The sequence below is a fragment of the Rattus rattus genome, chromosome 5, assembly GCF_011064425.1.
Source record: "Rattus rattus isolate New Zealand chromosome 5, Rrattus_CSIRO_v1, whole genome shotgun sequence".
NCBI classification, from domain to species: domain Eukaryota; kingdom Metazoa; phylum Chordata; class Mammalia; order Rodentia; family Muridae; genus Rattus; species Rattus rattus.
The window spans coordinates 2,152,886-2,161,870 of record NC_046158.1 but is presented as its reverse complement, the minus strand read 5'-3'; the positions used below and the strand labels follow the sequence as shown (position 1 = coordinate 2,161,870).

General features: G+C 49.4%; 1 long non-coding RNA gene across 1 annotated transcript; it reads left to right on the top strand.

The window, feature by feature from the left end:
• Positions 1 to 4,511: 4,511 nt before the first annotated feature.
• On the top strand, positions 4,512 to 6,513 carry LOC116900041. The gene is made up of 2 exons (XR_004387910.1): positions 4,512 to 4,710; positions 5,911 to 6,513. It is a non-coding gene; the product is annotated as an uncharacterized LOC116900041 (long non-coding RNA).
• Positions 6,514 to 8,985: the final 2,472 nt, after the last annotated feature.

Genomic DNA, 8,985 nt, shown 5'->3' with positions numbered 1-8,985 from the left:
AAAAATGTGGGTGTGGTGGTTTAAATGAGAATGGCCCACAGGCTAACATGTTTAAATGCTTGGTCCTCAGTAGTAGAACTGTTTGGGGAGGATTAGCAGGTGTGGTCCTTGTTGAAGGAGGTGTGTCACAGGGAGGGTGGAATTTGAGGTTTCAAAAGCCCATGCCAGACCCAGTCTCTCTCTCTGCCTGCTGCCTGTGCATCAGGTTGCAAGCTCTCAGCTACTTTAGACAGGTACTTCAGGTACCTGTCTCCATACTCCCTGCTATGATGCTAACCTCTGAAACTGGAAGCAAACTCCCATTTAGATACTTGATTTTGTGAGTTACCTCGGCCATGGTGTCTCCTTATGGTAGTGGAACAGTGACTAAGACACAGGGAGGACGTCATAATAACAAGAAAACCCTGACGGCGGGCAGCCTAATCTGGGCACAGAGACAGTCATGAAGCAGAGAGAGGGAACCAGAAGTGGGATGAGGCTAATAGAGTCTCAGAACACTTCCCCAGTGGTGTGCTTCCTCTGGCAAGGCCACACCTCCCCATAACCTCTCCTCATAGTGCCACCAGATAGGGGGCAAGTGTCCAGTTATGTAAGCCCGTGGAGGACATTTTTAATTTGAACCACCTCCAAGGATTTGGTTAGGATCGCCACTCAGCACACACAAACATAGAAAAAAGTGTTTCAAATACTATATTAACTAAATATTTATGTCAAATCTCTCATTCAAGTCTTCTTCTGTGGCTTATAAAAAGGGGGCCAAAGTTCATAATCCAGGTATTAGAGAAGACTAGAGCAGTGTGTGTGGTGTGTGTGTGTGTGTGTGTGTGTGTGTGTGTGTGTATGAGTGCATGTGTGTGTGTGTGTGTATATGAGTGTGGGAGTATGTGTGTGTATGTGTGTGTATGTGTGTATGTGTGTGTATGTATGTATGTGTTTGTGTTGTGTGTGTATGTGTGCAAGTGTGTGTGTATGAGTGTGTGAGTGTGTATGAGTGTGTAAGTGTGTATGTATGTGTGCATATGGGTGTGCATGAGTGTGTGTATGAGTGTGTATGTGAGTGTGCATATGAGTGTGTGTGTGTGTATGAGTGTACTTGTGAGTGTGTATGAGTGTGTGTGAGTGTGTATGTGTGTGTGTGTGTGTGTGTGTGTGTGTGTGTGTGTGTGTGTGTGTGTGTGTGTGTGTGTGTGTGGGTGTGTGTGTGTGTGTGTAGGTGTGTGTATGTGTGTGTGGTGTGTGTGTGTGAGTGTGTATGAGTGTGTGTGTATATGAATGTGTATGTGTGTGTGTATAAGTGTGCATGTTCATATGCACACATGCCACAGCACATGTGTGGAGATCAGATCACAGCTGGTGGGAGTTGCCTGCACTTGCCCATCTTATCAGTCCCTCTTCTTATGTAGCCCCTAAGAGCTCCTCTGTTCAATTTCCCAGCATGCCCTCAGGAAAAGGGCAGGCAGGAACATGAGAAGGATAGCAGCTACTCACACTCTAACTTTTTCTTTTCTGAACACTGTCCATTGTGAAGAATGAATCCAACTGGTCTTTGTGGGCTGGGATCTCTGCTCCCTGGCATCTGGCTGTCTCTGCACTGTGCCTCTTGGTCTTTCCCACCAATGGCCTCCTCACTGCTCCTCCTCCATTCTTCCCCTCACTCTTACACACTCAGCCACAACGCCTGATGTTCCCAGGCGGATGACAGACAGTATAAAACATCTGTTGTGCTCATTCCTCGGATGTTAGGGGTGTTTGTCAAGGAGCAAACAGATACAGGATGCAATGGAAAACTGCAATGGGTGTGGGGGAGATGTCGCCACGGGGCCTGCTCGCTCAATCTGTATCGTAGGATGTGCGTGCCGAGTGGCTGTGAGACTCATGGGCCACAAGTGAATTCAATGCTCAGGGCTCTGCGGTGCCTCAATCCCCAAACAGCCATTCTCACAAAATTGTTTTCTTCTACCAGCAGTCAGACCGACAAATTGCACTGTGATCGCAGGTGGGTGGGGCCATATAAACAGCATCAATTCAATTACAAAACAAGGTCGTAGTCATGGAAAAAGATGCAATGTGTTGACAGATAACAATGGCTGTGTGGTCGGGATGCCAAGCCAGCTCACTAGTGCTGGGTGCTGGGCCTGACATCACAGCTGCCTTTGGGTGCCCACGGGTTGCTCCAGTTCAGTGTCATCCAGAGGCACGGCATACAATGGCTGCTTTCTGCCTCCCTTCCCCCGCCCTTCCTCCTTCCCTCCCCTTATCCCCCTTTCTCCTCTCTCTTTCTTTCATTCCATATCTTTTTGGGACAAAGACTCACATAGCACACTGGGCAGTCTTAAACTCCTCATATAGCCAAAGTCAACTTAGAATTCCTAATTCTCCTGTGTCTGCCCCACGTGCATGAGTCACAGATATGTGTTGCTATATCTGTAAGGAGTTAAAACCGCCATGCCAGGAAACCAGAGAGATCAGGCCCGTGACGTGCAGGACAGAGAGACAGCCAGCATGTAAGATGGAGGCCCAGGAGGGTTGCAAGTTTGGGAATGGCCCAGACATTGAGCTGTTTAAGGTGTATTAAAATAGAAGACTCTCTCTCTCTCTCTCTCTCTCTCTCTCTCTCTCTCTCTCTCTCTCTCTTTCTCTCTCTCTCTCTCTCTCTTTCTCTCTGGGTCTTACTCCCAGCTCTTTTGTGTAACCCGGGTGTGGAAACCTGACCCAACCACTCTAGGCCCTGGTGATTTGTTCAAATAAACAGGCCACACTGAGTGGCTCAGAAATGGACACAAGGTCTACTTTAGTGCAACGAGATATGAGGAGATGTGTGCTGGGACACGAGAGAAAGACTACTCTTTATTTGAAGGGCTCCCCCCTTTATCTTGTAAGTCTGGTGTGCTAGTTTTATTTCTGTTGCTGTGAAAAATATCCTGGCCAAAAGAATCTTAGGGGAAAGCGGTTTATTCCACTTATGATTCCAGGTCGTCGGAACAATCTGTTATTTGGGAAAAGTCAAGGTAGGATCTTGAAGCAGCTAGTCCTATTGAGGAGAGAAAAAAGAATCCATGCATGCTTGTTAGTACTTAGCCCACTCTCTATACTTATATACCTCAAGGTTCCCTGGCTAGGGAATGGTGTTGCTCACAGTGGACTGGCTCCTCCCATATCAATTAAGAGCAAACAGACAATCCCTTACAACCAGATCCAGACATCTTTCTTGGAGACTCTTCCCAGGCACTCCCAGGTCGTGTTGAGTTGACAAAACTAACCATCAGAGCTGGTAGGTGAAGTTGTGAAGCTCTGAGATGTTGCAGTCATTTTGTTGCTCTGAAGGGTGTAACCTCAGGAAGCTACTACTGACAGGATGGAAGGCAGAGCCAACAGGACAACATGGGTTCCCTACGAGGGGTGAGTAGACATGTGCGTTGCATCTTGCTAGGAAAAGTCTTCCACACAAGATGTCATGGTGACAGGAACTGGTCACATTGCAGCTGCAATCAGGATGCAGAGGGGATGGAGTGGGGTGGGGTGGGGTGGGGTGGGGTGGGGGAGGAATGCTGGTGTCCATTCTTCTTTTTAACCATGACGGGACCCCAGCCCATTGCTGGATCCACTAATATTCAAGATAAGTCTTCTCACCTCAATTAAGCGGTCTGGAAAACCTCTTACAAAAAGACCAGAGCTGTGTGTCTTTTTTTTTTCTATTTTTTTTTTTTCCGGAGCTGGGGACTGAACCCAGGGCCTTGCGCTTGCTAGGCAAGCGCTCTACCACTAAGCCAAATCCCCAACCCTCAGAGCTGTGTGTCCTAAGTGATTCTAAATCCTTTCAAGCAGACATCAGTATTAACCACTACAGGGAGAATTCTAGGTTCTGAGGCTAATGGTCCAAGTGTGACTAGCCCAGGATCTTCTCCCAAGGCGGCCCCTCCCTCTCACGCCTGAATCCTAAGCCAGTTTTCTTCCCATTCTTTGGTTTCTGGAAGTTGCCTTCTTGCTTAGGACCCTTTCACCTGTGATCTCTTTGCTCAGGGTGACCTTCCGTCTTCCGAGCTGTTCCTATTCATTCTGGGGAACCCGCGGAGATGTCTCTTTCTCTGGGAAACTTCTCTGACCTCTCCTTGATACTAGGGCTGTCCCAGAGCCCCTCCACACATTCTGCAGACAGCTCTGGGTTTCCTGTAGACCAGGCCTATGCACTGGTGAATGAATGGGCAGACTCTTTGCCCTCTACCAGGCTCCATTTTAGCTAGTGAGGTGATGGATACAAATACTGAGGAACCGAAAACAGACACTGCTGTAAGTTCATTAGGGAAGCAAATCGAGGGAGCACAATGGAGTCCGGCAGGGTGGGGACTTTTAGAGTGCATGGCCGGAAGAGAGAGGCCTTGGGTGAAGTGTTGCCTTGGTGTGGAGAGCTCTTAGAGGACAAATAAAAGGAACGCACTCTAGGCAGAAGGAACAGCCCCTGAGAAGAACCTGAGCTCAGCAAGAGCTTGGTGTAATCTGAGGAGCAGAGGGGCCCCCGTAGGACAGTGCATGAAGGGATGAAGATGCAGGGATGCCAAGCGAGTCTGCTAAGAATCCTACTTCATCTAGACCGTGCCGCACCGTTGGGAACAAGGCAAGGATCTCCAGGTTTATCTTCAAGATAAGAAGCGCCATCAGAGTTGGCTCTTTGCTTCTTGGTTTGGAGGCTGTATGGAATCTACGAAGAGTGTAGTAAGTCTCATGCACGGAATGGGTTATGGCGGGTAACTGGGAGAGCACGGTAAGAAGCATTTGCAGAGGTTTGGGAAGACAAGAAAAGCTAGGGCTAAGGGATATGTTAGGCTCAAACCTGTGGCAGATGGCTAACGGAGGTGCCCACTGAACACATCTAAGCAGATTTGGCTACCAGGTTCTCCCAGCATCCCTCACTCCCTACCTGTTACAGCGCATGGTCAGTATACCCCCGGCCTCTACCCTATGTTTCTTCAGCTCAGGGACTGGGCCGCCCTTCCCTGTAGAATCCAGTCATTTTAGTTATTGGCCCTTTTGTCTACCCTTTACTCTCTTGGCTCTGCCCTCTTCTCACATGGCCTGCTCAGAGTCGTGTCCATTCTGGACTCTCCCGGATGTCCCTGCCTCTGGCTTTACTCTCCCCTTTGTCTACAATAAACCTTCTGCTCCACCATACCTAGGAGTAGTCATGTCCGTCCTTTTTTATTTCCTTTTTTTTTTTTTTTTTTTTTTTTCATTCCGGAGTAACAGGGAAGGGACCAGGCAGTTCATGGAAGTTCATGACAGAGTTCGTGGTACTTCTGAGATGGAAAAGAGAGACATTATGGATGCACTAGGAAGCGTGTAGAAGCCCGAGGGGCGGGGGGAGTCACTGAAGTCCTCCTGTGTTTTCTCTTACTTGTACCTTGAGGACATCCTCAGTGAGATCATGAACGTACATCATCAGGTAAGCTGAGGCTCCTCACAGTGAACTCAAGGATAGCCGCCCGCCATGGTTATTGCTTTGGGTTGGGTCCTCCAGATTCCAGCGTGCTTTTTCTCTCTTGATGCTGGGGAACGACCCAGTTTTCCTTGCTTTCCCTCCTTTAACCCTTTGCTTAGAACTCTTAAGTTACCAGTTGGCCTCTGGCAGAGCTGCAGTTTAGAATTTAGCCAGCAGATGGCGCTGGAGGCTAAGGGAAGACGCCCCTCCCTTCGGCCTGTCTGTCTGATCTTGGCTCTCCTTCCCTCTTTGGCTTGAAGAGATAGATCTTAGCCCCTTGATTGCCATTTCTACGGGGACCTGCAGTCCAGCCCTAGGAAGCCGGTTGGAGACGCAGACCCTTCAGAGAGAAGTAGACAAAGAACCCAAGAGCCCGCTGGGGTTCCTGAATGTCATCTTCAAACCGTTTGACCTCTATTCCCTGTCTTCTCTTCCAGGAAACGAACGAGTAGAGCAAGAGGGAGATTCTCCTAGGAAGAGCCGCTTCATCTGTTAAGGAGGAACTATGAAACCTCTTACAGCAGGCTGCGACCTCCCTGTCCATCCTGTGTAAAATATGAAATAAGAGTTTTAATTACCGAGCTTGGAAGGCTGCCGACATGTTTAATATTTAATGTCTCCAATGCCTGTGCCCCAGGCGTGCCGGCACTGACACAATTGGGGTTTCCCTTGGGTTGGTTCTGAATGTACTTGGACAACAGCCAGGCAGCCGCCTTCCCCAACACCTGGGAGCCTCCTGTAGCCCAGCCTGGGCCCAGGCCTGCCCTGAGCCTCCCACCCCCTGAGGGACTCCTGACGAGAAGGCCAGTGAGGCCTGTTCTTCCACCCCAGGGTGGACATCAGGTCCTGGAGGCCCTGCGAACTAGCTAGTTAGTACTGGACCCAGCTCAGGGTCCTGGCAGAGAAACGCGAGTCAGTAGAAGATGGGAGCCCAGGAGGGGGCCGGGGCAGATGAGCTTGAGTTTGAGGTCTGCTTTTCTGCAAGCCATTTAGCCCTTTCTCTGGGTGTCACTTTTATTATTCATAAAGCGGAGAGTGTATTTCCTGCGTTCCGGGTTGTTAATGTGTCGCTATTTTTGAGGTTTAGCATGTGCCAGAGCCCCGCTAAGCACTTCGCATGTACCGTGTCTTCCTCAATACAACGACCCTTTGAAGTGGCTAAGCTGGAACTTGGGCACGGGGCCTCCTGATTCCAGAGCTTGCGACTCCGAGGGCTTTGTGTGGAAGAGCCTTGCATGTTTGGAGAAATGTGAACCACCCAGTTCCAGTCCCTGTGCAGTGGCATCTTCCGTTTGCTAGGCAGTGGGGACTCGGGGCAGCACCTCGTACTGCGTCTGTGTACCTCACATCTCATTCCTGCAAAGAGGTGGGGGGCACCCAAGCTGTGTCTGATTAGTTGATTGGCATTGTCAAAATAGTTGAATCCCCCAGGCATGGTGGCGCATGCCTTTAATCTCAACACTTGAGAAGCAAAGGGCGGTGGATTTCTAGTTTCAGGCCAGCCTGGTCTACACAGGAAGGCCCTTTTGTTTTGCTTTGTTTAATTTTTGTTGTTGTTTGAGACAGGGTTTCTCTGTGTAGCCCAGGCTGTCCTGGAACTAGCTTTGTAGACCAGGATGGCCTCAAAGTCACAGAGATCTGCCTGCCTCTGACTCTGGAATGCTGGGACTAAAAGTACATGCCACTGTCAATCGATGGCCCTGTCTTAAAAGAAAAAAAAAATAAAAGCAGAATTCTTGGAGTCATCTGTGTTCTGACTGTGCATATTGGTTTGGTTTTAGACACAACTGTCATCTCTCTCTCTCTTTTTTTTTTTTTTCTTTTTTTCAGAGCTGGGGACCGAACCCAGGACCTTGCGCTTGCTAGGCAAGCGCTCTACCACTGAACTAAATCCCCAACCCCTCTTGTCATCTCTTAACTGTTACTGGTTAGTGTCTTGGGTTGCCCACATCCTTAACCAAGCATAGCACACAGTTTGATCAAGAGCTGAGGTGCATGTGGGAGGCACGTCCAAGCATTGAAGCCATTCACCTGAAAAGGGACCATGACACACAGCAAGCTGGCTTCATCAACTCTGCAGCATCCAAGAGGAACAACTGTGAGAGCCTCAGGTTCTAACTTCAAGATGGCCTCGGGATGCGAGAACTGCAGCCATTGTTGACAGTACGCACCCTGCTCTCCACCTATTTAATTTCGGGATGTGCACCCAAGATCAGGTCTCACGTAGATGTGTAAGAACATTTTCCAAGGATTTTCCTCAAAGCGCTGACCAGCACTCACTGAGGGGTGGAATTAACAGGGATGCCATGGTGATATTAAGGTTCCTCCTCATAGCACATGAGGAACCATTTTCCTCTGCAGGCGGGTGACGTAGCTCAGTTAGAAAAGGGGACACAAAGCCTGATGGCCTGAATTAGAACCGTGGGACCCACTCGGTGGAGAGGAAGAACCACCTCCCTCAGTCTGCTCTTTGAGCTTCATACGTGCACACTATGGCACACATGTGGGCGCACATACATGCAACGAGAGCATTACATTTGAAATGAAACTTCTAAAGGACGGATTAGTCACGCCTGGCATATACAACGGAAGCAACATTACAGAGCTTAGGCTATGCAGTGTGGCCCTGTTCCACAACAACAGAAAATAACGAAAAACAAAGCACGAGGGGGAGGTTAGTTGCCCAGCACCACCCCTTGGCAGTTCTGAGGTCCAGACCCCTTCCTTAGCATCCTTCCTTCGAGTATGGAAAATGTGTTTCTCCAGCGTGGCCTGGAGGTGGCGCTATTGCAGTTGGTCCATGACTCGGGCAACAGCCTGTGAGGTCAGGGTTGGAGAAGGACATTTTTGAGGGTGCTGGCAGGTCCTCTGTGGTCTGGGAAGGCCTGCTCAACAGCTCTTGGGGGCAGTGGAGAGCCTGGGAAGGAAGACAACAGCTGTGTGTGGGGAGAGCATTGCTAGAGGCCCACCTTCTGTTTTCCCTCTGTCTCCATCTCCAGGGTGCCAGTAGTCTGGTCCCTCATAGGTAACTCAGAGCTGGGATTCTAGGGAGAGGTAGATACAGGAGAGGAAATCCTACCTCTGTCTTCTCTCTCTCTCTCTCTCATCATCATCATCATCATCATCATCATCATCATCATCATCATTATTATTATTATTATTATTATTATTTGTGCATGCATGTGGGTAGAGGTCAGAGGACTGGTGTCATCTTCAGGAATGTCACCCACTGCCTTTGAGAAATTCAGTGTACCTTATTGGTCAGGAGCTTACCCATGGGCTTGGCCAGTGAGGTGCAGAGATCCTCCCATCTATGTCTTTGGTGTTGGAACTGCAAGCCTGGGCCACCACATACAGCGTTTTTATATGGGTCCTGGGTGTTGAGCTTCACTCTTGCGAAGCAAGCATCTTATTGACGGAGCCATCTCCCCACCCCTGGCTCCTTTTCTCTGGTGAGCTTTGGGGACCAAGGCTTGATGTAACCTGCTCCCAGGAGTTTGGGGGAGGCGTGG